General features: G+C 40.8%; 1 pseudogene; it reads right to left on the bottom strand.

The window, feature by feature from the left end:
• Positions 1 to 22,236, bottom strand: part of LOC149121423 (vomeronasal type-2 receptor 116-like) — a 62,532-nt pseudogene extending 40,296 nt beyond the window's left edge.
• Positions 22,237 to 27,500: the final 5,264 nt, after the last annotated feature.

Genomic DNA, 27,500 nt, shown 5'->3' with positions numbered 1-27,500 from the left:
GCCTGATCAGTATATGACATGGCCAAGCTGTTGCATAATTTTTCTTCTTGGTCACTGGGATCAATCCCACAAATGCTACACAGATGCCATTCTTGTATATCTCTAACTTTGAAATCTGAAATAAATTGAATACCTCTCAGGTGATCAACTGGGCTGAAATGAAGCATCTAGGAGACCATGCAAGTGTCAGAGGTGTATTCTTCAATTTTATCTGAATGAGAGAATGAAAACTGAATGGTCACAGAGGACAGACTCAAAATGCCCAAAGGTCAGCTACAAGGGGAGAGAAAACGGCATGCAACATAAGACAACAGCCATAATGTATAATCTCAACCTTTAAAGTTGTTAACCAGGCTTGAAAGTGGTGGAAGACTAGAATATTCCATTTTCCTAATAATCTCCCACAGTTTGAGAGATTGTAGATCATAATTCTTCTGACACAGATGTCCAGGAAGCTCCCTTTTTCCATTTCCATTTCCTCCTCTCTACTTAGAACAATGAAAATATGCCCACTAAAATCTCTGAGTACTTCCTCTTTAGATTATACTTTTAGACTAAGAAAATCTCCATTTTTCTTTTTTTTAACTTTTATTTAATGAATATAAATTTCCAAAGTACAGCTTATGGATTACAATGGCTTCCCCCCATAACGTCCCTCCCACCCACAAGCCTCCCCTTTTCCACTCCCTCTCCCCTTCCATTCGCATCAAGATTAATTTTCAATTATCTTTATATACAGAAGATCGATTTAGTATATATTAAGTAAAGATTTCATCAGTTTTCACCCACACAGAAACACAAAGTGTAAAATACTGTTTCAGTACTAGTTACAGCATTACTTCACATTGGAAAACACATTAAGGGCAGATACCACATGAAAAGTAAGTACACAGTGACACCTGTTGTTGACTTAACAATTTGACACTCTTGTTTAGATTCTGGTTATTAACCCTTTATCTGTTGCATAGTTTGCAAATATTTTTTTCCCATCCTGTCGGTTGTCTCTTCACTCTCCTGACTGTTTCTTTTGCAGTACAGAAACTTCTCAATTTGATGCAATCCCAATAGTTGATTTTGGCTTTGACTGCCTGTGCCTCCCGGGTCTTTTCCAGAAACTCTTTGCCTGTGCCAATAGTTTGAAGGGTTTATCCAATGTTCTCTAGTAACTTGATGGTGTCAGGTCATAGATTTAGGTCTTTAATCCATGTTGAGTGGATTTTTGTGTAAGGTGTAAGGTAGGGGTCTTGCTTCATGATTCTGCACGTGGAAATCCAATTTTCCCAGCACCATTTATTGAATAGACTGTCCTTGCTCCAGGAATTGGTTTTAGATCCTTGATAAAATATAAGTTGGCTTTAGATGTTTGGGTTGATTTCTGGTGTTTCAATTCTGTTCCATTGGTCTATCCATCTGTTTCTGTACCAGCACCATGCTGTTTTGATAACAACTGCCCTGTAGTATGTCCTGAAATCTGGTATTGTGATGCCTCCAGCTTTGTTTTTGTTGTACAAGATTGCTTTAGCTATTCGAGGTCTCTTGTGCCTCCATATAAATTTCAGCACCATTTTTTCCAGATCTGAGAAGAATGTCTTCGGTATCTTGATTGGTATTGCATTGAATCTATAAATTGCTTTGGGGAGAATGGACATTTTGATGATGTTGATTGTTCCAATCCATGAGCATGGAAGATTTTTCCATTTCTTGGGATCCTCTTCTATTTCTTTCTTTAAGGTTTTGTAATTTTCATCGTAGAGATCTTTAACGTCCTTGGTTAAGTTTATTCCAAGGTATTGGATTGTTTTGGTACCTATTGTGAATGAGATTGATCTTAGAAGTTCTTCCTCAGCCATGGCATTGTCTGTGTATACAAAGGCTGTTGATTTTTGTGCATTGATTTTATACCCTGCTACTTTACCAAACTCTTCTATGAGTTCCAATAGTCTCTTAGTAGAGTTCTTTGGGTCCCCGAAGTAAAGAATCATGTCATCTGCAAAGAGGGATAGTTTGAGTTCTTCCTTCCCAATTTGTATCCCTTTAATTTCTTTTTCTTGCCTAATAGCTCTGGCTAGAACTTCCAGAATAGCAGTGGTGAGAGTGGGCATCCCTGTCTGGTACCAGATCTCAGTGGAAATGCTTCCAACTTTTCCCCATTCAATAGGATGTTGGCTGTGGGTTTTTCATAGATTGCTTTGATTGTATTGAGGAATGTTCCTTCCAAACCCAGTTTGCTTAGAGTTTTCATCATGAACGGCTGTTGTATTTTATCAAATGCTTTCTCGGCATCTATTGAGATAATCATATGGTTTTTCTTCTGCAGTGTGTTAATGTGGTGTATCACATTGATTGTCTTGCTCACATTAAACCATCCCCGCATACCAGGGATAAATCCCACTTGGTCTGGGTGGATGATCTTTCTGATGTGTTGTTGCATTCTATTGGCGAGAATTTTATTGAGGATTTTTGCATCTATGTTCATCAGGGATATTGGTCTATAATTCTCTTTCAGTGCTGCATCTTTTTCCGGCTTAGGAATTAGGGTGATGCTGGCTTCATAGAAAGAATTTGGGAGGATTCCCTCTTCTTCGATTGTTCTGAATAGTTTGAGAAGAATTGGAGTTAGTTCTTCTTTAAATGTCTGGTAGAATTCAGCAGTGAATCCATCTGGTCCTGGGCTTTTTTTGTTGGGAGGGCCTTTATTACTGTTTCAATTTCTGTCTCAGTTATGGGTCTGTTTAGGTTTTCGATGTCTTCCTGGTTCAATTTAGGTAGGTTGCATGTGTCCAGGAATCTATCCATTTCTGATAGGTTTCCCTGTTTGCTGGCATACAAGTCCTTATAGTAATTTCTGATGATTCTTTTTATTTCTGTGGTGTCTGTTGTTACGTTTCCTTTTTCATCTCTGATTTTATTGATTTGGGTCCTTTCTCTTCTTTTTTTAGTTAGTTGGGCCAATGGGGTGTCAATTTTGTTTATTTTTTCAAAAAACCAGCTCCTCATTTGGCTGATTTTTTGTAATGTTTCTCTTGATTCAATCCTGTTGATTTCTTCTCTGATTTTAATTATTTCTCTTCTCCTACTAGATTTGGGTCTGGTTTGCTGTAGGTTTTCTAGATCCTTGAGGTGAATTGAAAGCTCATCTATTTGGTGCCTTTCCAATTTCTTGATGTAGGCACCTATTGATATAAACCTTCCTCTTAACACTGCTTTTGCTGCATCCCATAAGTTTTGGTATGTTGTGCTGTTATCCTCATTTACTTCCAGAAAGTTTTTGATTTCTCTTTTGATTTCTTCTATGACCCATTGTTCATTCAGGAGCATGTTGTTCAATCTCCATGTGTTTGCATATGCTCTAGGGATTCCTGAGTTGCTAATTTCCAACTTCATTCCTTTATGGTCTGAGAAGCTGCATGGTAAGATTCTAATTCTTTTGAATTTGCTGAGACTTGCTTTATGGCCTAGTATGTGGTCAATCCTAGAGAAGGTTCCATGTACTGCTGAGAAGAATGTAAAATCTTTAGCTGTAGGATTGAAAGTTCTGTATATATCTGTTAGATCCATTTGGGCTATAGTGTCATTTAAATCTACTGTATCCTTGTTGATCTTCTAACCGGATGATCTGTCTATTTCTGAGAGTGGAGTATTGAAGTCCCCCAGTACTATTGTATTGGGGTCTAAGTCTCCCTTTAAGTCCGTTAACAAATCTTTTAGATAAACTGGTGCCCTGTAGTTAGGTGCATATACATTGATAATTGTTATATCTTCCTGTTGAATTGATCCCTTAATCATTATGTAGTGTCCCTCTTTGTCTCTCTTAACAGTTTTTGTGGTAAAGTTTATGTTGTCTGAAATTAAGATGGCTACGCCTGCTCTTTTTTCATTTCTGTTGGCATGGTATATCTTTTTCCAGCCTTTCACTTTCAGTCTGTATGGATCTTTGTTGGAAAGATGAGTTTCTTGTAAGCAGCAAATAGATGGGTTTTGTTTCTTAACCCAATCAGCCAATCGGTGTCTTTTAAGTGGACAGTTCAGGCCATTCACGTTCAATGTGACTAATGATAAGTGGTAACTTTGCCCTGCCATTTGCCAAAGATAAGTTCTAATATATGCTTTGAATTCCCTGTGATCTTTAGCTGTGAGCTTTCCTTCCTTGGTTTCCTTCCTTTACCTTCTTTCATATTGATGACTGTGTTTCTTTGTTTCTGTGTGTAACACATCTTTAAGCATCTTTTGCAGGGCTGGACGAGTGGCAACAAATTCTTTCAATTTCTGTTTGCAATGAAAAGTCTTTATTTCACCTTCATCCACAAATGATAGCTTTGCAGGATATAATATTCTGGGCTGGCAGTTGTTCTCTCTTAGTACCTGGGCTATATCTCGCCATTCCCTCCTAGCTTGTAGAGTTTCTGATGAGAAGTCAGCTGTGAGTCTGATTGGAGATCCTCTGAGAGTAATCTGACGTTTCTCTCTTGCACATTTTAGGATCTTTTCTTTATGTTTCACTGTGGAGAGTTTAATTACAACGTGTCGTGGTGAGGATCTCTTTTGGTCGTGTTTATTAGGGGTTCTGTGGGCTTCCTGCACTAGGATTTCTCTGTCCTTCTCCAATCCTGGGAAATTTTCTGCTAATATCTCACTAAAAAGGCCTTCTAATCCTTTCTCCCTCTCCATGCCTTCAGGAACTCCTAGAACCCGAATGTTGGGTTTTTTAATAGTATCCTGAAGATTCCCGACAATATGTTTTAGAATCCTAATTTCCTCTTCTTTTCTTTGGTCTGTCTGTATCCTTTCCTGTTCTCTGTCTTCTAAGTCCGATATTCTCTCTTCTGCTTCACCCATTCTGTTTGTAAGGCTCTCTATTGTGTTTTTCATTTGATCTATTGAATTCTTCACTTCAGTCACTATCCCAGTTTCCTGTTGTACTAGTTGTTTTGTTTCATTTTGATTCCTCCTTAATATTTCATTTTCACGAGAGAGATTTTCTATCTTGTCCATTAAGGATTCCTGTAGTTCAAGAATTTGTTTTTGAGAACTTCTTAATGTTCTTATCAATTTTTGAGATCTGCTTCTTGCATTTCTTCTATGTCATCATCTTCATAATCTTGAATTGGGGTGTCTTTTTCATTTGAGGGCTTCATGGTGACTTCCTTGTTTTTATTACCTTGGTTTTTGCGTTTGTTATTTGGCATATTGGAGATATTTGGTTTCTTCCCTGTGGTGCTTTTTCTTGTTATACTATGACTCTAGATTAAGTGGACTATCTGTTTTTGATGAAGCCTTAGGGCTTGAGATGGGTGTGGCCTGAGAGCTCTGTTTGGTGTGCCAAAGGTGACACTCCCAGGTTAGGCGTGGTAAACCTCTCTCTCTCTCTTTCTTTTTTTTTTTTTTTTGATTCAAAAGGGAAGTTATTCTGCACAGCTGAACGAAGTTGGAGGTAGTTAGCAGGCAAATGATATACCCACAGGAGCCAGAGATCAGAAGCTCTTTCCCAAGGACCACACAGGGAATCTGTTCGGCCCTCAGAGTGGGCTCAAATTCTCCTTCAGTCTCCCACTGGGTTGCCAAAGTTACGGAATTATAGTGTCTCTGGAGAGTGCTCACGTGAATTCCATGAGTTCTCTCCCCCACCATCTCTTTTTTCACAGTCTCAGTTCAGTATCACCACAAATTTACTAGGTCCTAATCTCCTGTTAATTCGCCCCACCCAGAGTCAGGTTTTTCTGCTAGGCTCAGGGCCGGTGCAGACCTTAGGTCGCTCTGCTTATGACGTATGTCCAAGATGGCGCCTGCTCTTTGTCTTGCTCGCCCTTGAGAGGTGAGCGGAGAGAGAGAAACCCGTGTCCATGCCAGTCACCTTTTTTTTTCCCTCTCTCTCTTCCAGTTAGCCTGGTGAAGTTCCCCCCCCCGGGGGTCGTGCCCTCTAGTCTCCTCTCTCCGCTTGCCTGCCGGTGTCTGGGGATATTGAGGTTCGGCTCACCTCACGTTCCAGCAGCTCGGTCCCACGGCTCGGCTTGCGCAGCTGGATCCCACGGCTCGGCTTCCGTGCGGTGCGCGACCTTGTTCTCCCAGTAGGTCCTCCGATTCACAACCCCTCAATCCAGAAGGGTTTCCTCTGCAATATTTTCCTGGTTCTTTTTTCTGAGGCTACTGTAACTCCCCTTTTATTAAACTAAATTTTCCCGGACTATCAGTGTGCACCTTCACTATTCCGCCATCTTGGCTCCGCCCCTAAATAAATCTTTTTAAAAGATATTTTAAAAATATCTTATTATTTTATTTACTAATTTTATTTATTTATTTCAAAGGCAGAGTTAGAGAGAGGCAGAGGCAGAGACAGGTCTTCCATCCACTGGTTCACTCCCCAGATGGCCACAATGGCCAGAGCTATGCCGATCCCAAGCCAGGAGCCAGGAGCGTCTTCCCAGTCTCACACATGGGTGCAGGGGTCCAAGGACTTGGGACATCTTCTACTGCTTTCCCAGGCCATCACAGAGAGCTGGATCAGAAGTGGAACAGCTGGGACTCGAACTAGCACCCATATGGAATGCTGGCACTACAGATGGCAGCTTTACCCACTATGCCACAGCACTGGCCCCAATAAGTCATTTTTTTAAAGATTGGCTATTTTTGAGTAGTGCAAAGAATTATTATTAGTTCCAATACACCTGTTCAATTTTTGTGGCCCACTCTATCAAATCTTCATATAAAGACAGGTGTTGACCATGTGGAGCATATGGAGAAAACTTCCCTACTTTCACCTTAATTCCTACACCATCTGGGAAATTCCAATAATTTGAGAATGTCATACTCTCCATTCAATTTTTGTCCCTGATTGAAATTCACTGTGTCACCAGCAGGATTGTTAAGCTGGAGGTTCTTCAGAAAAGGGTGCAGCTAAAAGAGATGCATCATCTGATGATAAAGGGCATCCCAGGTTTCAGGCACAAAGCCTAAATTACTGAAAGTCTCTTATCATCTGAAATGCCTTGCTGAAGATGTTAACATATTACAGGCACACAAGGGAGACACAGAAATGAAAGGCCACGGAAAACTAATCATAATGTGTCTAAAATATCAGTAAGAATCAACAGAAAACTCCCAAACATGCACACCTACACAGTAAGGAGGCTGACTGCTCAGACAAATCTCAGCTGTTGAGTCAAACCCACACCCTTTTCCTACTGAAGTATCCAGAACAACAGTCTGCAAAGGAGGTTATCAGTGACTGAAGTTGCTGCTTAGTTACATTATATGATAAGGCTCAACATCTTTTATGAACTTAAAGAACTGATCCTCTTCCTGTTGGGAGGGAAGTACAGTTATCTTTTTAGAACTCTATGAAATACCTGAAATCTGTTCTCTGAAAAATTTTAAAAAGAACTTCACAGGAAACCTCTAGATTTCTCCTATGGAAAGCAGTAGAAGGGCAGGCTGTTGAGGCCTTATATAAAACAATGCATCAGCCCAGATTCACAATGCCTTTCTGCTTGCCCACTTGGCTCCATGCTCTTGACAATCACTTAGACCCAAGTCTACATTTATGTCCTGGGCAATACATACAAGTCATATTCCCCAGTGCTTTTGGAGAAGGATTATAAATGATCTGGTTTGCTTAAAACATCTTGACAACAAGTGACAGTATGTACCATCCAATGGCAGAGCCATTACCTGCCAAGGAGAAAACACCAGTCCTTTTCCATTTCCTCCTGGTGACATTTCTACTTGTTGAAGAATCATCTCATGTATGGCATGAGCCACAGCATACACAGCATTGTATATATTGTAACTCTCTTCTGTCATGGTCACATCAAAATGGTGCCAAGGCAACCATTCCAAGGATGCATTGGGTGGACAGTTCTCCAAAGCTTTACAGTCAAGTTTAGAAATCGAGCAATTAAAATATGTCAACCACAGGTCAGCAAGGAAAGGGTCCTCTGGGTATCTGGATGGATTGGCTGTTCGGATAAAATCTGTGAAACCAGAAATTTCACCATGGTGATGTGAGAAAATGAGTGCTCCATGGAATGAGTCAAGTAGGAAATGTCTCCTCCCAGTGGTGATATCCCATTGTGAGGTGGTGACCCACACTTTCCACATCATTATTTGTTTCCATCTTCCAAAGATCAGGCCTAAAAAAGATTCATTGTCACCAAAAATAATAACAACATTTGCTGATGATTTCATGATCTGCCAGTGATACAATGAGGTTCTTGAGTAATACAGCAACACAGTAACAGGGATCATTTTCAAAAAGGCTACAGAAACTCCATTCCTGTCCATCTCGGCTCTCAATTCTGAGAGAAATTGCATACCTTTCTCATCATCTGAGATGGCCAGCCCCACCCATGTCCAACCAAAATGAAGCATCAGAGACACCATGCCATGCACCAGAGTCATCTCCTTGGGAGCCATCTGATAGAGGGAAGGAAACTTGCCATTGTCACTCAGAATAGGATCAAAAGTGCCGAAAGTTACCTAAAGGGAAAATAAAATATGAAGCAACATGAAGAACAGGCTTTCCAAAAATCATAATCTCAGTTCTGACAGGCATTAATCAAAAGCTGGTCAGAAGGGGCTGGCGCTGTGGTGCAGCGGGTTAATGCCCTGCCCTGAAGCGCCATCACATATGGGCACCGTTTCAAGACTTGGCTGCTCCACTTCCAATCCAGCTTTCTGCTATGGCCCAGAAAAGCAGCAGAAGATGGCCCAAGTCCTTGGGCCCCTGCACCCACATGGGGGATCCAGAAGAAGCTCCTGTCTCCTGGCTTCAGATCAGTGAAGCTCTGGCCATTGCAGCCAATTGGGTAGTGAACCACAGGATGAAAGACTTCTCTCTCTCTCTCTCTCTCTCTCTCTCTCTCTCTCTCATTCCCTGCCTCTCCTCTCTCTAAGTCTGACTTGCAAATAAATAAGTAAATCTTTTTAAAAAGCTAGTCATAACTCTTTAATTAACACACAATTAATCTTATGTCTTTAAATTTAAATAAAAACTGATCCCTATTAAATATAAGAGGGGTAATAAAAGAGGGAGGAGATGTACAATTTGGGAAATGCTCAATCGGACTTGACCCAAATGGTAGACTTAGAAACGTGCCAGGGAATTCTAATTCAATCCCATCAAGGTGGCATGTACCAGTGCCATCTCATCAAAGTGATCAATTTCAGTCCATAATTGATCATAATGATAGGATCAAAAGTCAAAGGGATCACATAAACAAGACTAGTGTCTGCTAATACAAACTGATAAAATTAAAAAGAGAGAACGATCAAACATGGGAAGTGGGATACACAGCTGACTCAGAATGGTAGATGTCCTAAACAGCACTCTGGCCTCAGAGTCAGCTCTTAAGGCATTCGGATCCAGCTGAAAAGCCCATGAGAGTATTTTAGGCATGGAAAGCCAAGACACTCTGGAAAAAAAAAAAAAAACACCTAAATGAAAGATCTCTGTGAGTGAGATCCCAGTGGAAAGAACAGGCCATCAAAGAAGGAGTTACCATTCTCTGAAGGGAGGAGAGAACTTCCACTTTGACTATGACCTTGTCTAAGTAAGATCAGAGTCAGCAAACTCAAAAGGCTTCCGTAGCCTTGGCGACTCATGACAAGAGCCTAGGGTGATTACTGACACCACAAACAAGAGTGTCAATTTGTTAAGTCAACAACAGGAGTCACTGTGCACTTACTACTCATGTTGGAGCTCTGTCCTTAATGTGTTGTACAATGTGAAGTAATGCTATAACTGATACTCAAACAGTACTTTACACTTTGTGTTTCTGTGTGCGTTCAAACTGTTGATATCTTTACTTAATGTATACTAAATTGATCTTCTGTATATAAAGAGAATTGAAAATGAATCTTGATGTGAATGGAATGCGAGAGGGAGTGGGAGATGGGAGGGTTGCAGGTAGGAGGGAAGTCATGGGCGGGGGAGAAAAGCCACTGTAATCCATAAGTTGTAATTTTGAAATTTATGTTTGTTAAATAAAAGTAAAAAAAAAAGTTGGTCAGAGGAAAAAAATCTATCATTTCTTTTTCTTTTTCTTTTTTTTTTGGGGGGGTGGGGACATACTGGTTTTTATTAAAATTTATAGCTGACCTAAAATTACCTGATCAAAATGCAATAGAATTCTTTCATTGGTAATAACTGGTTATATTGTATGATTTTTTTAATTTAAAGATTAACCATTATGTTCACAAATATTTTTTTTCAGATTCCATTGATACATTTTTTAACTTTCATTTAACAAATCATTTCTTTTCCTAGTCATCCTCACTCCTTTAGAACATTCTAGGGAAGAATTAACAATGTAATAGTTCCAGGAAAAAAAAAAACTCTGTCTTCTCTCTCTCTCTCTCTCTCTCTCTCTCTCGCTTCCTGTATTTCAAAAAGAAAATGTGGTTTCTCCACCAGTTTTCTGAGTATTTGCCCTTTGAGATTATGTACTTTAACAGATGCTTAAATCCAGTCTCCTCCTCTCACCCTTCAAAGCACCAGAGATTGGCATCAGCCAAAAACAGCTCTCTCTCCTCATGACACCCCGCTCACCTGTGGAAACTTGTAGAGTCCCAGCAGTGTCCCAATTTGGGCAGAAGTTGCCCACGTTGTCCCTGTCAGTACTGCTGCAGACCTGCTCTCTCTTCCCTAAGTGTAATTTGGGATGCTCTTAACCATCCCTGAGAGCCAAAGGAAGGGAGTATGTAAGATTCTTCGATTACTGTGTAGGACACTGAAGACATCATATCCCAGAGACACATTGGGTAGAAGATGTGGGCTCCTGTTGATCTCTTCAATGGCGAAGACCAAAGCCAGAACATGCTGATAGTTCTTAGACTTCAACCTGCATATAGGGCACAGGAGTCCTTAGGGAAAAGACTCCAATTATGACTGGCTTTAAATCCAATTCATTGATTGCTGTGGCCTGAAAGTTTGTAAGATTCTTTTCCAAATACATCATTTTTGAAAGTTTTCAGAATGGTGTTTGCTTTTAACTCCATCTTTGCTTTTATTTGGGCCATTTATATATTTTTTATATTCTGAGGTAAGTACATTAAGTGCCTGCAGGTTTAGAGGTATAATTCTATTTCTTTTTACTTTAATAACCATTTAAATTAATGACTCTCAAATTTTTAAGAGCTCAGAAAATTAGTGAATATTATTCAGAACAATCATAAGGGGAGAATACAACTTTCCAAGGGGAAGAAAACAACAGCAACTACTTCTTTGTGCAACATTTTAAATATATTCGCAATGCTTCCAGAAAATACAGACAAATCAGAACAGAACAGTAAATAAGCAAATAGAGTTTGATCTCTGTGTTTATACAAAAGTTTCATCCATCATTAAGGTAGCATTGAAAAATAAGAAATTATTCTAATAATAGTGAAAGTAAACTATCAGGAATGAAAAACTGAGGAAATAAACTTGTGTTTGATGAGATAATAAATTCTAGAGGCTCCAAATAGTTTATAATGAAGTTGCATCCAGGAATTAACATATGGAGGCAACACAGGGTGATATGCAGACTTATGGATTGCAAAATAAACCCTGGCAAAAAGGCAGAAACACGAGGACACAGATAATTACTTTTTACTCTTCTTTAAAGTTCATGCTTGTTTCTACTGTAAAGGTCCCACACTCTACAATATTTAAGCAGCAACTTCATAAGAATATTTCACAAAGTTCTTTAAAAGGGAAATAACAAGTTAAAATTAAGATAAAAAGAGCAAGAAATAAATAATATATGAAGACATGAGGTATACATATGATCAACCAATCTATACCTATCTATCCATAAAAATACGAACATTAACTATAAGAAACCATTTGTACATGGACAATCAGGAATAAATCCCTCTTTTAAAAGTAAACTACGCTGCAGACAGAGAAAATCAGAGGACAAGCAGAGCAGGAGGTTCACTGTGGCTATGATGAGAGACAAGCACCCTCTCCAGCACCCGAGGAAACCCTGCCTTCTGCCCTGGCCAAGATTCATTTCATCAAATTTGACTCAGCCTCCCCTGAATTGTTTTCAAATCCCTCTTTTAAAAGTAAACATGAGGGGCTGAGACTATGGCATAACAGGTAAAGCAGCCTTTTGCAGTGCCAGCATCCCATACGGGTGCTGATCCAAATCCTCGTTGGTCCACTTCTGATCTGGCTTTCTGCTATGGCCTGGGATAACAGTGGAAGATGACCCAAGTCCTTCAGGCCCCTGCACACATGTGGGAGACCTGGAGGAAGCTCCAGGATCTTGGCTTCAGAGCAGACCAGCTCTGATCATTGCAGCCATTTGGGGAGTGAGCAAGCAGATGAAAGATCTCTTTATCCCTCTACCTCTGCCTCTCTGCAACTCTGCCTTTCAGATAAATAAAATCTTTTAAAAAGTAAAAGTGAAGTGGTGATTCTCTTCTGTATAGTTTTTGAAACAGGGTATTTCCCTGGGTCAGGGCCAGGGCCAGGGCCAGGGGTTTCTTAGACTATATACCTCTAGCAGCTTTACAATATAGATAACTCTGACTGGAAACAGTGATAATTATTCCAGATTAATTAACTTGACTTAATCATTCTCCACAGTGTGCACCACTTTTTACTCTCTAAAAATATAAAATTCTAATTTATCCGTGTATAATAAAGTAAAACTAAATATAAATAGCAATGTACTCAGCTAGTTTCCATCTCATCAATTCATTACTTTTCAAAATATACTGTAGATCTCTTTATTATAATATATCTTCTATCAAACATCTTTCTACTGAAGCAGGTGTTTATCAAAGCAATAGGGACAATACTTGAGACACTCTTATCCCTAATTGGAGTGCCTCTGTTTCAGTTTGCTCTACTTCAGTATCTAGTTTCCTTCTAAGGCACAGGCTGGGAGGCAGTAGATGTTGGCTCAAACACTTGGGTTCCTGCCACCCATGCCCACGGGAGACCTGGATGGAATTTCTGGTTCCTTCATTTGGCCTGGCCCAGATCTCACTGTGTTGGCAATTTGGGGAGTGAACCAGCAGATGGGTGATCTCCTTCTCTGTCTCTCTGCTTCTCATATAAATACCTAATTACAGTGCTCCTAATTATAGTATCACCAACTAGGAATTAAATTAGGAAACTAAGAATCACCCAAAAATTGGTGAGAAATTAAAATTATGCTAGCCCTACAAGGTAAAATAATAATAGGTATAAGATACACTTATGAAAATTTTTATATAAAATATTTACGGTATTTTGTAACACAAGGAAAATGAGCTAGGAGGAGTCAAGGTCGAATGATCGCACTTTGTCATGTCTTCATATTTACATGACGAAATAGAAAGCATAAGATCAGGGCGATATGATGATTTTGTGGAACTGAGGCATTTACACTTAAGTAGGCCTCTTTCTCCAATAAAGACAAATGAAAATTTCATTTCACAAAAGTATTGAACTAAAGACAAATATATTAATTCTGCACATGGAAACATCCTCCCTGTCAAAAAATCCTTCCGTTTCCCTATCTGAATTATAAGGTAATGCATTCTCATGGGCCCATAAAGGCTTCTAGCTATTGGATAACTTGGTGTGAACAGGAGGACCTTGTGTAGCTTCAAATATATGCACTTCAGGCATGGATAGGGCATCCAGGACATGGGTCTAGAGAGAAACACTGGCCCAGGCACCTTGGGCCCCTGAGCTGGGGACAGAGAAAATCAGAGGACAATAAGAGCAGGAGGTTCACCGTGGCTATGATGAGAGACAAATGCCCTCTCCAGCACCCTAGGAAACCCTGCCTTTTACCCTGGCCAAGATTCATTTCATCAAATTTGACTCAGCCTCCCCTGAATTGTTTTCATTTTACTATTTATTTTTATTAATATAAAGAGAACAGATTTAATATAGTTTATAGATAAAATTCTAATATGTTACTTCTCACTTCCTCCCTCCCTCCCTTCCTCTCCATCCCTGATGCTTGTCTTTTTTAATTTTTGTGATAACATTTTTAATTTATTGTACAGTACATGAGGTGTACATAACAGTTTCTATATGGACATTAGGAATTGTACACTTGATGGAAACAGTCTCAAGATGCTGTGGAAAGAACACTTCTCTGTTCCTCTTAGAAATGCACTCATGCAAGTAGACTGCATTGTCATCCTAAGGGGCTTGGTTTGACCTCTGGCAGTGGTGGAGGGTCTAGATGATAGGGTAAGGTGTAGAGTGATTGCTCAGTCAGTCCCAAGCCCTACAAATGGGGAAAATCAAAGTATTCTGCCACCTCCTTTTAAAGGTGGAAACACAGTCTGCAGAGGGAGAGAGAGAATACATTATGGACAGGTGCTAAAGAGAAGGGCACCAAGAGCACTATTCTGTCTATGCACACAGCCTCTGGACATGACTCACATCATGGCCAGACAGAAGACACTCAAGTGAAACAGTCACTTACTGCAGTTCCAGAAGTTTGCTGTTAGCCTCTCGGATCTCCTGGGAAGGCTGAAATGTGTAAAGGGAGAAGAAACCACCGATCATCATGTCTCCATCCTTGTGTAGGTTGTGTTTCCTTCCCTGGAAACAGCTGTGGGAGGCCACACTGGACCACAGGAAGGGAAGCTGCAGGAACATGGGCATGAATGTCCAAGGAAACATCATGGAAGAGTCTGCAAGCCCCAGGTGTGAGAGGAGGTAAACCTGCAGTATAAAGCAGCCGCACATATATCGTGTGTGTGTGTGTGTGAGTGTGTGCGCATTATTGTTGCTGGCTGGAGAGACCATGATATTGCCCCTGACTCCTTTCAGTCAAGTCTTCCCCTTCTCTGGAGGAATCCTGAGTGCTTTCTGCCCTGGGGCTTTGCAGCTGTGCTCCTGCTTCCAGGTGAAAAACACAAGTTGGAAAACATTTCTGAGGTCATTCTTCCAGTGCCATGTCAAACAGCAAGGCACTGGGGAGGAACTCCTCATGGGATGATCTAGTATGAAGCCTTCATCAATAATCTATTTGCATGAATGCCATCTGAGATGGTAAAAATTGACTGCATCAGAGGAAGCAATGTAAATCGTTGGGTGCTAGGATCAGAAAGGGCTCACGCTAGGCAGGGCTCAGCCAAAGGCATTCTGGTATCAAGCTGTCCAATGTTCAGGGCAGAGGGACTGCCTGACACACCTGGTTCCAGGACAGCCACAGAACCTGCCCTGTGTGGACCATGCAGTGTGCATACTAATCTAAAGTGTGTGTGTTCCTCATTGCCTGGGGACTTCACACTCACACTGAGTTTAGAAACTCCCCCTCAGTGCCTCAGCACAAATGCAGAAATCATATTTCATGTTTCAGTTCTAAACTCTGACCCCCTTGCCTCTTCCTGGTATCCATGATGATCCATCTCTATGTCTATAACATTGGGTTTCTCCATTATTTACACTTCTTTGAGAACATGGGAGTATGTAGGAAGTTATTTTTCACCCTAAAGAACAGGTTATCTGAAAGAAGCTCTACATTTTCTACGTAAATTCTACTCCATTTTCCCAGTAAGAAACTGATTTGTGTTGCTGTGTTACAGAAGACATTTGCTAATGGAATAATGTGTAGGTGAGGGTGATATGAGAAGGCAAGACTCCTTACACTGAGGTAGGACTGTGGGGCATTGTGAAAAGGTCGTCTACACTGGTCTAGTGGGTGGTAGCTCTTAGAACTGAAGATGAGGGACCAACATCTTGGGTGATTCTGCATTTGGCTTAGCATTCCAAAAATAATTCAGCATTTGTCTAAATGTTATCGCTGTGATGGAGTCTTTTGAAATATTTATTTATGTAAAAGGAATAGGAGGATCTTCAACTTGCTAGTTCAATTCAGAGAGTGAAAGACATCTTCTGTCAGTAGATTCATTCTCCAAGGGCTCTCAAGAACTACAGCTGATCCAGGCTGAAGCTAGGAGCCAGGAACTCCAACAGATTCTTCCATGTTGGGAGCAAGAACTTAAGTATTGTGCTCTTATCTGCTGCCTCCTAGGTGCACTATCAAGGAGCTGGACCAGTAGCAGAGTAGCCCAGACTCAAGCTGGCATTCCAGTATGGGGAGTTAGAGTCCCAGGTAGCAGCTTAACCTGCTGCACCTTAACACCCATCGCAGAAATGGAGTTTTTTGGAGGCTAGTTCAGGATGGACCCAAAATTGCTAAATATGAGGGCTAAGGCATGAGAGGAAGGAGAAAATCAAGACAAAACATTACAATTAAATATTAATAAAAGTAATAACAGTAAGAAAAGCCCAACCATAAATAGTTGGATGTGAATTCCCTTAGTAAAAAATGTGAAACAACTGCAATAATTTACCTAATATGTCCATACATTATCATGTCTAAAAATTAGTAATTAGGAACATCATCACACATACAATTCATATTCTCATTTAACCACTGTTTCACTTTTTAAAGACAGTTTTGTTTGGATTGGAACTCCAGACAGAGTCTGCCTATCACACTGGGTTCTTATTTTTCAAGTCTGTTAATTTTTTGGTTTGCTCTTCTCATTGTTTTTCTTTTTGATGAATATTTTGAAGAACTCTCATGGTTTGTCTGGAAGATTTTATTGGTTACTTATCCATTTTCTTTCTTGCTTTAATTAACACATAATAAATGTATATATTTTGAGGCATGGTGGGATCATCCAATACAATGACCAAGTCAGAGTAATCAGCAACTCCATCTCCCTTTCATTTCCTTATGTTTAGGTCTCATGGATCCTCTCTTCTAGCTCTTCATAAATATACAATAGTTTAGTGTAAATTACAGGGAACTTCAGTGGGTGAAAAATGAAATTAAAAGATTTTATTTTCATGCAAAAATTTTGAAACCTATGCATAATTTATTCACATTATATATTTTTCATGAACGTTTTGACCCCTAGGCTGCCATAAAACAAAAAAAGAGCTGGGAGCCAAGAACTCAATCCAGGTCTCCCACTGAGACCCTGCATCCCACATAGGAATGCCTGTTCAAGTCCTAGCTGCTCTGATTCCAATCCAGCTTCCTGATAATGCATCTTGAAAGACAACAGATGATGGCTCAAATGCCTGGACCCCTTCCATCCATGTGGGAGACTAAAAGGAGTTCCTCACTCTTGACTTCAGCCTGGCCCCGTCCTCGCTATGTAAACATTTGGGGAGTGAAGCAATGGATGTACTATATAAAGATATGTGAATATGGACAGAGATATAGATCTTTTTCTCTCTCATTCAGCCTTTCAAGTAGATGGAAAAATAAGTAATTCAAAAAGAACTTGCTAGGGACTCCTGCATCCCACACTGAAGTATCTATATTTGTGTCCTGGTTCTACTCGATTCCAGCTTCCTGCTAAAGCCCACCTTGGGAGGCACTGGTGATGGCTCAAGTAGTTGGATTGCTACCAGTCATGTGGGAGACCTCAATTGAGCTCCCCTTCACACTGGCTCAGATCCACCTGATTTGGGTATTTGGAGAGTGAGACAATAGATGAGATCACTCTATATTTATTCTCTCTCTTTCTCCCTCTCTCTCTCATAAATAAAGAGCAATTAGAGGGGCTGGCACTGTGGCATTGCAGGTTAATGCCCTGGCCTGAAGTGCCGGTATCCCATATAGGCACCGGTTCAAAATCCGGCTGATCCATTTCCAATCCACCTCTCTGCTATGGCCTGAGTAAGCAGAAGATGGCCCAAGTCCTTGTGCCCCTGCACCCATGTGGGAGACCCAGAAGAAGAACCTGGCTCCTGGCTTCTGATCAGCACAGTTCAGGCCATTGTGACCAACTGGGGGATGAACCACCGGGTGGAAGACCTCCCTTTCTCTCTCTCTCTCTCTCTCTCTTTCACTCCTCTCTCTGTGTAACTCTGCCTTTCCGATAAGTAAAGAAATCTTTATAAGAGAGGGAACAGATGTGCAATTCGGGACATGCTCAAGCTGACTTACCTCAAACAGTAGAGTTAGAAACATACCAGGGGATTCCAATTCAATCCCATCAAGGTGGAATGTACCAATGCCATCTCACTAGTCCCAGTGATCAATTTCTGTTCACAATTGATCATAATGATAGGACTAAGAACCAAAGGGATCACATAAACAAAAATAGTGTCTGCAAATACTAGCTGATAGAATCAAAAAGGGAGAGAATGATCCAACATGGGAAGTGAGATACACAGCAGACCCATAGAATGGCAGATGTCCTAAACAGCACTCTGGCCTCAGAATCAGCCCTTAAGGCATGTGGATCTGGCTGAAAAGCCCATGAGAGTATTTCAGGCATGGAAAGCCAAGACACTCTGGGGAAAAAAAAAAAAAAAAAAAACCTAAATGAAAAATCTCTGCGAATGAGATCCCAGTGGAAAGAATGGGTCATCAAAGAAGGAGGTACCTTTCTCTGAAGGGAGGAGAGAACTTCCACTTTGACTACAAACTTGTCTAAATATGATCAGAGTCAGTGAACTCAGGGTGCTTCCATAGCCTTGGCAGCTCATGACAAGAGCCTAGGTTGATTACTGAGGCCATAAACAAGAGTGTCAATTTGTTAACTCAACAACAGGAGTCACTGTGCACTTACTCCTCATGTAGGATCTTTGTCCTTAGTGTGCTGTACATTGAGATTTAATGCTATAACTAGTACTCAAACAGTATTTTTCACTTTATGTTTCTGTGTGGGAGCAAACTGTTGAAATCTTTACTTAATGTATGCTAAACTGATCTTCTGTAGATAAAGAGAATCAAAAATGAATCTTGATGTGAATGGAAGGGGAGAGGGAGTTGTAAAGGGGAGGGTTGTGGGTGGCAGGGATGTTATGGGGGTGAAGCCATTGTAATCCATAAGCTGTACTTTGGAAATTTATATTCATTAAATAAAAATTTGAAAGCAAAAAGAAAAACTAAAAAAAAAATAAAAAAAAAGAATAAAAGGAGTTAACCTATAATATCTGGTCTCTCCACACAACTTGGTAGATCATAGTCAAAACTACTCTACACCTAGGGGAAGGTGTTAGAGATCTGGCATTCTGACCATCTTCTATCTCCAGTCAAACCCTTACGGCACTGGGTTCACCTTGCACATTACCCATCCTGGGAGCTGCTGAAGGCTGATAGAGGCCACTGACTTTGGAAGCAGTAAAGCCAAGGGTTCTGGACAATGAAACACCTTGAAATTTACTCATTGTAACTATTTTCTGCAATGTGTTCATCCTCAGAATCCTTTCTATTTTCTTCTCTTGATTCCAGCGTTTTCCCCTCCCAATTTAAGTAACATTCTTTGTGGTGCCTTTTAATCTTAGTTCCTTGGCAAAGAAGATCACGAAACCTAACTCAGAGTCCTTCCTCTGAAGATAGAAAATTTTCACTATGCAAATACAACATAATATAGTAAACCCCAGATTAAAATCTTAAAACTATGTTAGAGAGTATGCCAGTGTAGTTTTCTTTCTCATGAACTGTTCTTGGGAGTGACAGGGATGCTATTGTACTGTAAGAGTTGGCATTAGAATAAGACAGATCTTGCTTTTATGTTTGTTCTCCTATTACACAGCCTGACATGTAACTTGACTGTCTAGAGAGCCAGGGAACTTTGTGAGACAGAGATCATATTTGTACCCAATCTACAGGGCACTGTGCTACAGAGTCCCTAATAGAGAATATCTGGCCATACCTGCTAGCTATTCCAGTTAAATCTCAAGAGTACCACTTGATTTCTTTCCATATATTTAATATATATTCAGTTCCATAGTGTAATAACTATAATTTTATTTATTTACTTTCATCTATATGAAATGCAGAGAGAGGGGACAGAGACAGATGTAGATAAAACTCCCAACCAGTAGAAATGTATGCAACAGATGAGCTGGGAACTCAATTTGAGTATCCCACATGGATGGCAGGGTTCCAATTACTTGAGCCATCATGGTTGCCTCCCAGAGTGTGCATTAGCAGCAAGCTGAGGTCAGGAGGCAGAACAAGAGTCAGAGTCAAAACTCAGGTTCTCTAATACAATATGTGAGTATCTCAAGTGACATCTTAATTCCTGTGCAGAACACCCACCTCTGCAGATGAATATAATCATAGTAATGTTATATGCTACTTAAAGAACTGAAGAAGAGGAGCAGGTAGGCTTCAAACATGGAGAAATGGTGGAGAGGTGAAATAAAGATCTTCTGTAACAAACAGAAATTGTAAGAATTTGTTGCCACTCATCCAGCCTCACAAAAGATGCTTAAGGATACACTACACAGAAAAACACAGAAAGACAGCCATCATTATAAAATAAAGAGAAGGCAGAAAATCCCCCCAGAAGAAGTGCAAAAGAAATCCATAGTGTCAGGATCTCCCATTTTGAGAACTGGCTGGGTTACCATGAAGGAAGAGTCGAGGAGACTGAGGAAGATTAAGCTAAACACACTTTATTGATACTCTAGGTGACTAGGAGGAGAGATCGCTCAAGCCTACTGCTGTGGGCACTAGGCACTATGGACCAGGAGCTTCTCTCCACGGCCACTAGGCACTACGGACCAGGGAGAGAGGCTGAGCAACCTCTGGTTTACAGCATCTGAGGGTCCCCCTTATATACAGTTTCTAGAGGCTAGCCCCGCCCACATTCTGACCTCCCAGGGTCCCATAGTCATGGCAATGACAGTTTGTGGGTAGGCCATCTAGTTAGGCCATCCGTTTTCAAATCTTACCAGCTAAGGTGGTTACCTTTCTACTTTTTTTCAAGTTGTGCTACTGCACAGTTACTTTCTTTCAAAGGGTGCTACAATTACTTTGATTCAAACAGTGCTACAATTACTTTCTCCATGAATGGTTCCCTAACAGTCCTCCCTTTTCTTTTCTTTAAATGCACTCATAGCCCTGCAAAGCCGGTTGAGCAGCTGGGCCAAGGGGATGAACATTCTTGAGCATATCCTGGATTGATTTCCAGATTCGAGATCTCCTTCTCCTCCCCCTCCCCCTCCCCCTCCTCTTTCTTCTTCTTCTTCTTCTTCTTCTTCTTCTTCTTCTTCTTCTTCTTCTTCTTCTTCTTCTTCTTCTTCTTCTTCTATTTCTGGTCAGCTGGGTTCCTTGCAGAGGGCTAGGTATCCCTTCATGAAATTCCATCCAATTGAGAAGAGGTGCGGTAAGATAGGCAAGCATACAAGAACTATACAAAATACTGCTCCTATTTTAAACCATTTCCAGGATGGGAGCCAAGAGGAAACTGTGTCAGTCAGAGTATTTATTGTCTGTTCCACTGTTTTGACTTGACCTACCTTAAATGTCGCTATATTTTGAAGCTGTATTGTCTGTAGAGCTCTCTTAGTAATGTTAGCCTCAAGATGAGTGGTTGCATTTACCCACTCTAGCCAGGTAGAATGGTTGTGTTTGAACATATCAGCTAGTTGTGTTGCATTAGGAATGGATAGATTGTTCCACAGAATGGTGGTAATGCAAACTCTTCCAATCACTTCACTCTTGAGTTCTCTTTCCAAAGCTAGTATAGTAATTATCTGTTCTATTGTACTGTGTGTGCTTCGAGCATCTGGAGCCCCATAGCATGTGTCTTAAGCAGTGCTGACTGGTCACCTAGCTGAGCCCACTGCTCCTGAATTATCTTCAGGAGGGACTCCAAAGCATCTCCCTGTAGTTGGGTAGTGCTTAGAGCCAGTGCTCCAGTCACAGCACCAGCTACCATGGCTGCTGACACTGCTATAGCATCAATAGCTGCTATTACTCCAAAGTCTCTTTTTTGTGCATTGGTTTTATTGGTATAGTCAAATCAGACATATTTTCTGGTACATATGTGAAAGGAGTTGCCTTTACCACCATATATGGAGCCAAGAATGTTATCATTCTCTCTTCCCATTCCAGTTCCCTTATATAGCAACTGATCTCCTTTTTAGAATCTAATGGGTGTGTGCATCTAGCATACAATACCTCCCCTTCTGTTCTACACGTCCAATTTCCTGGGTCTTCCATTACTGGAATTTTTACAAAATGTTTGTGAAACATTTCATATCCTGCCTGCCAAAAACAATGTGTTGACTGACTGTTACTTGGAGGTCTGCATCTAATATATCTATGCTCTGAGCCATTTTTTCAAATAAGAGAGACAGAATTAAGATGATAATTGTCATTATCAATCCATAAGCTCTGAGCATAGGTAGTTCAAATCTTTCCCACAATCTCCTTAAGCTACCTAATACTTTAAATCATTTAAGTGTTTGCTTACCTTCAATTAACTTACCTTTATCTGGGTCCCATTTCCATTTGCTGCTGCTGTTGCCATTTCTGGAGTTCTTTAGTCCTAGCTCTGGAATATGAAATCCCTAATTCTTTCTGTAAAATGCACCTTACAAACATATGAGTTCTTTTTACAGCATAATTGCAATTGATATTCCATTAGTGCCTAATTGGAAATTCCCAAGTCTTGAGGTCCTGGGGCTGGAACCATCCTAACATGTCTTTGGGGCAAGCTAATAATCCCCTTTTCAGGTGTGTTGATCACTGCTGCTCCTTCTCCTTTCCAAAGGATGGTAGTGAGCCCTTTCCAGTCTTTACTGTTTGGTAATCTATAAAAGCAAAAGAGTTTTTATCTTTAAATTTCTGGAGTTGGAGCGTTTGCTCTAGTTCTTGCCATCTCTGAATGGATATATCTTTCAGTAGGAGTACAGCCCCCTATTCCTCCCCTTTTCTTTTGATTAAGGGCAAAAAGAGCCAATTGTAGCAATACTTCAATGGTTTGAACTACATCAGCAAATTTATCCATTTCTTGTTTTAAGGATTGATTAGCTCTCTCAACCATTCCTTGCGACTGTGGATTATAGGGTGTGCCTGTGGTATGATCAATATTTAAATATCGGCACAATCCTGAGACCTTTTCAGTTGTGAAGTTAGGGCCATTATCTGTATGGAGTGCTTGGATATGAAATAGGTTCTGTAGTTCTAATATTCCCCATACTGTTTCCTGAGCAGTTTCCTTAGGAATTAGCTTAGCCCATAGAAGGCCAGTAGATGTCACAATGGCTACCAGAATTAGCCAGGCCTCATAGTGGGTCACAACCATTTGCCACAGTCCTGGCCCTGATCTAATATGAGGAATAGTTCCTCCTTTATGCACACATTTGGGGAAGTTCTTTATTATTTGTTCTGCTACAATTTTTGGTAAGCTGAATTTTTGTCTCAAGTATGACACATCACTATGCCATTTAGCATGATCATCCATGGCTATCTCAATATGTTCTAGAAAAAGATGTTTGGTGCCTTACTTATGTCATGGAGGACAGGCTTTAAAATTAACTGAGCTATTAGTAAACTAATTTCTCAATATTTTCATTGCCTTGGATTCCTTTATGTCCAGGCACCCACTGGATGTAAATTTCTTCTTTACTTTCTATAGCTTCTAATATGGTTCTAAACAAGGGTTCTTCAATATTTACAGGTAGGGGTCTGGCCTCAATTAATGTATATACATATTGAGAATCCATAACTATATTCATTATCGGGGGTGCTTCTTGAAGGGCTAGTAGCATGGCTCTTTTTTTTATTCTTGATTACTTCCCTCATTCTCCTTAACTAGTTTAACTCCATCTGACCTCCAAAAGCCATATTTTCCTTGCCCCTGTTTGCTTCCTCCATCAACATAGTAAGTAGGTCCTGGCACAAGATGACCTTTAAGACTGCTTAGCGCCCTTCTAAGCATTAAAAGCACATGGATACATTCAATCTGCAGTACCCAATGCAAGTAGGGGTCTTCCTGAATCATAACATCTAAATCCTCTTTTTTGATAGGTAACCTATATATAGGTTCTTGCCCTATTCGTATAATGCATTCTTGTCTGATTTTATGTAGGCATTTTAGGGCTCTAGTTAGAGGAGATGCTGGTAATACTTTTGGAAATTCTTGTCTACCTACCCAAAGGATATCAGATCCTTGTTGCACTTTATAATTTATGGTATTACCTCCCATCATAACGGTATAGTAAACTTCCTTGCTGGGGTCCCAGTAGCTTAAAGGTTTGTGTTCTTGTAATAGCCTCCTTATAGTCCGTAACTCCTGTCTTGCTTTGGGGGTCCATTCCCTGATACTATTTAACTTTTGGTTTCCCTTCATCATAAGAGTAAAAGTTCTGTCTTAATTCCGGGAACAGCTTGGGTCATCCAATTAAGGAGTCCTACTAACTTTTGTAGTTTGTTTAGGTTGGGCTTCTCTGGAAGTTCTGGCAACTCTAGCTTTTGCAATGTCCATTTATTCGGGTGTAACGAGTATCCCATCCATGAATAAGGATATTGTTCTTGTAATTTCTCATTTGGTGTCTCAAATCCCTTTTCTAAAAGCATTTTTCTGAGTTTTTCTACGATCAGTTTGTGGTGTTTTGGAGAATGAGTGGACCCAATATATATATCATCATATATTGATAAAGATCTACTTCTGGGTGTTGTTGTCTCCAGGGCTCTAGTATGTCCCTTAGTGTACTTTGGTAAATCAAGGGACTTAATACAAAACTTGTGGGAGACAATTCCACACATACCTATGGCCTGGACCTTGATTATTAACCTCTGGGATGGTAAAGGCAGTGTACTGCCTGAAGTCCTTATCCAGAGGGATGGTAAAATAAGCATCCCTCATATCCAAAACAGTAACCTGGTTTCTTCTTTGTAATCCTCCAGGGTGTGGAATACCTAATTGAACTTCTCTTCCCTTATCTACTAATTTATTAAGATCTCTAAAGTCTATTAACATTCGCAATTTACCTGATGTTTTCCTTATCACAAATATTGGGGTGTTCCAGGGATTATCTGGGTCTGCTGGAGATATCTTCCCTTCCTCTAGTAGTCTTTTTGTTAAGGCCATTGGGGAATCAAGGGACCTTTATTAGGATCTTTCATTTTTATCTTTATTGGGGTAATTTGGGTAGAGAGTTGTGCCATAATTAGGGCTACCCCTAACTTTGTTAAGATATCCCTTCCGAATATATTGATGGGAATATCTGGAGATATTAGAATGGATGTCTTTGTCTTCCTTCCTTTTTTGTCTTTCAGCATAACCTATGATATTTTTTGTAATTTAGAGCACCCTCCTACCCTCTCTATATTTTGCCATCCTTCTGTTATCCCTTCTTTTATTCCTTTAACCTCTTGTTCCCTTATTTATAGTTAAATCAGCCCCTGTGTATAACAGCCCTACTATATCTTTCCCCCCTAGGTTTAACTTTAAGGTAGGTCTTTGTTCTAATTTTATTTTGGTAGTTTCGGGTAGATCCCAGTCACAGGGGCTTCCGTCTCTGTTTCCCCCAGGGATGGGGCAGACGGCGGGATAGATGACTGGATATTCTTTTTATTTATTTATTTATTTTTATTTATTTATTTATTTTTATTTTTTGACAGGCAGAGTGGACAGTGAGAGAGAGAGAGAGAGAGAAAGGTCTTCCTTTGCCATTGGTTCACCCTCCAATGGCCGCCACGGCTGGCGTGCTACGGCCGGCACACCGCGCTGATCCGATGGCAGGATCCAGGAGCCAGGTGCTTTTCCTGGTCTCCCATGGGGTGCAGGGCCCAAGCACCTGGGCCATCCTCCACTGCACTCCCTGGCCACAGCAGAGAGCTGGCCTGGAAGAGGGGCAACCGGGACAGAATCCGGCGCCCCAACCGGGACTAGAACCCGGTGTGCCAGCGCCGCAAGGTGGAGGATTAGCCTAGTGAGCCGCGGCGCCGGCCCAGATGACTGGATATTCTGGGCAGACACCATCATGGTCTGGGGGGCATTGCCCCCCGCTTTCCCATTTTTCGGCTGTCTACATACTTTTGCCATATGTCTGGTTCTCCCACAATTACAGCATTTTAGTGGAGTTTTTTCTCCACTCCTACAATTTCTTGCCATATGCCCCTTTTTTCCTCACCTGTAACAATTTCCCTGAAAACTTCTTGCCCCTTGATATCTATCTCCAGCCTTTAAGGCCTCTGCCAGCATGGCCATCTTATAGGAGGTGGATCCAAATTCTCCACAGGCATACATTTTTTCATCTAATGAATCTCCTGGTCTTAAATTTCTAAGCAACTTTTTACATTCTTCATTAGCATTTTGAATGCTCTGGGTGTCCTTTATTTCTTCTGGTGATAATCCAATTCCCCTAATCTGATCTGATGTTAATGGCACTGGTCCAGCCATGTTGGCTGGGGGAGGGGGATGCATCTCATCCCATGCTATTGCCTTCTCTTTTATCTTATCTATGACTAGCTGTTTCTCTGCTGCAAAGCCAGGAGTTACATTCAGTAGCATATTGATGTCTACCGATGTAAAGTTTACTGAAATTACTGCAAAATAAGTGATGGTAGCTGGGTGCATAAGACCATGTTCCTAAACTTGTTTAAGCCAAGCGGCTATTAGTACAGGTCCCACAGGCTCATATTCTTGTCTACCACCTCTTAACCTTATCGGATATGCTGACTGTTCTTTTGCTTTTTCTTCCTTACTTAATTCTCTGGGAACAACCTGAAGTTTTGCCTACATTCTGCTATAGCGTCATAGAGCTTACAGGCATCTCATGTATTTTTTGGATTTAATCCCTTGCCACAACAAATTAACACCTTAAGGGAGTCTACTGCACATTTATAGTCTTTCCCTGTTATGGTGCCTTCTCCTACTTGTAGAAATTCCTCCAGGAGGTTTTCTACCTCTTCCAAGGTCCACAGATCTTGGAGATCCCATCCTGTACAAGCTGCTACCAGTTTACAAGCCCATGTTACATTTCCTGGTGAGTAGCACTTCACTTTCTTGCCTCTTGGTGCCTGGCCTGGAAGGACCTTCACCTTCTCTATACTCACTAGTGCCTGCCTATATTCTTTTGACTGGGACATCCCACCCATCGTGGTCTCTTTCAACCACTGCTACTCACCCTTTCAACAATTCCTCAAGGGCTCTTCTCCTCACAGTCTGACTTCAGGTCCCTGTTCTGGTGCCAGCTGTCAGGATCTCCCCCTTCAGGAACTGGCTGGGTTACCGCAAAGGAAGAGTCGAGGAGACTGAGAAGGTCAAGCTAAACACACTTTATTGATACTCTAAGTGACTAGGAGGAAAGATCATTCAAGCCTACTGCTGTGGGCACTAGGCACTACAGACCAGGAGCTTCTCCCCATGGACACTAGGCACTACAGACTGTGGAGAGAAGCTGAGCAACCTCTGGTTTACAGCATCTGAGGGTCCCCCTTATATACAGTTTCTAGAGGCTAGCCCCGCCCACATTCTGACCTCCCAGGGTCCCCTAGTCATGGCAACAACAGTTTGTGGGTAGGCCATCTAGTTAGGCCATCCGTTTTCAAATCTTACCAGCTAAGGTGGTTACCTCTCTCATTTTCTTTCAAGCTGTGCTACTGCACAGTTACTTTCTTTCAAAGGGCGCTACAGTTACTTTGATTCAAACAGTGCTACAATTACTTTCTCCATGAATGGTTCCTAACACATAGTAAATAATAGAAATATTTATGAAAAAGTGGCAGGGTCAAGTCATAACTTATCAATAGTCACCTTGAATATAAATGTCCTCAACACTCCAG

Source organism: Oryctolagus cuniculus, chromosome 16 (assembly GCF_051225735.1).
Source record: "Oryctolagus cuniculus isolate XC-2025 breed Fujian yellow rabbit chromosome 16, ASM5122573v1, whole genome shotgun sequence".
Classification (NCBI taxonomy): domain Eukaryota; kingdom Metazoa; phylum Chordata; class Mammalia; order Lagomorpha; family Leporidae; genus Oryctolagus; species Oryctolagus cuniculus.
Note: the sequence above shows the minus strand (reverse complement) of the source record. Positions and strands in the feature narration are given on the sequence as shown.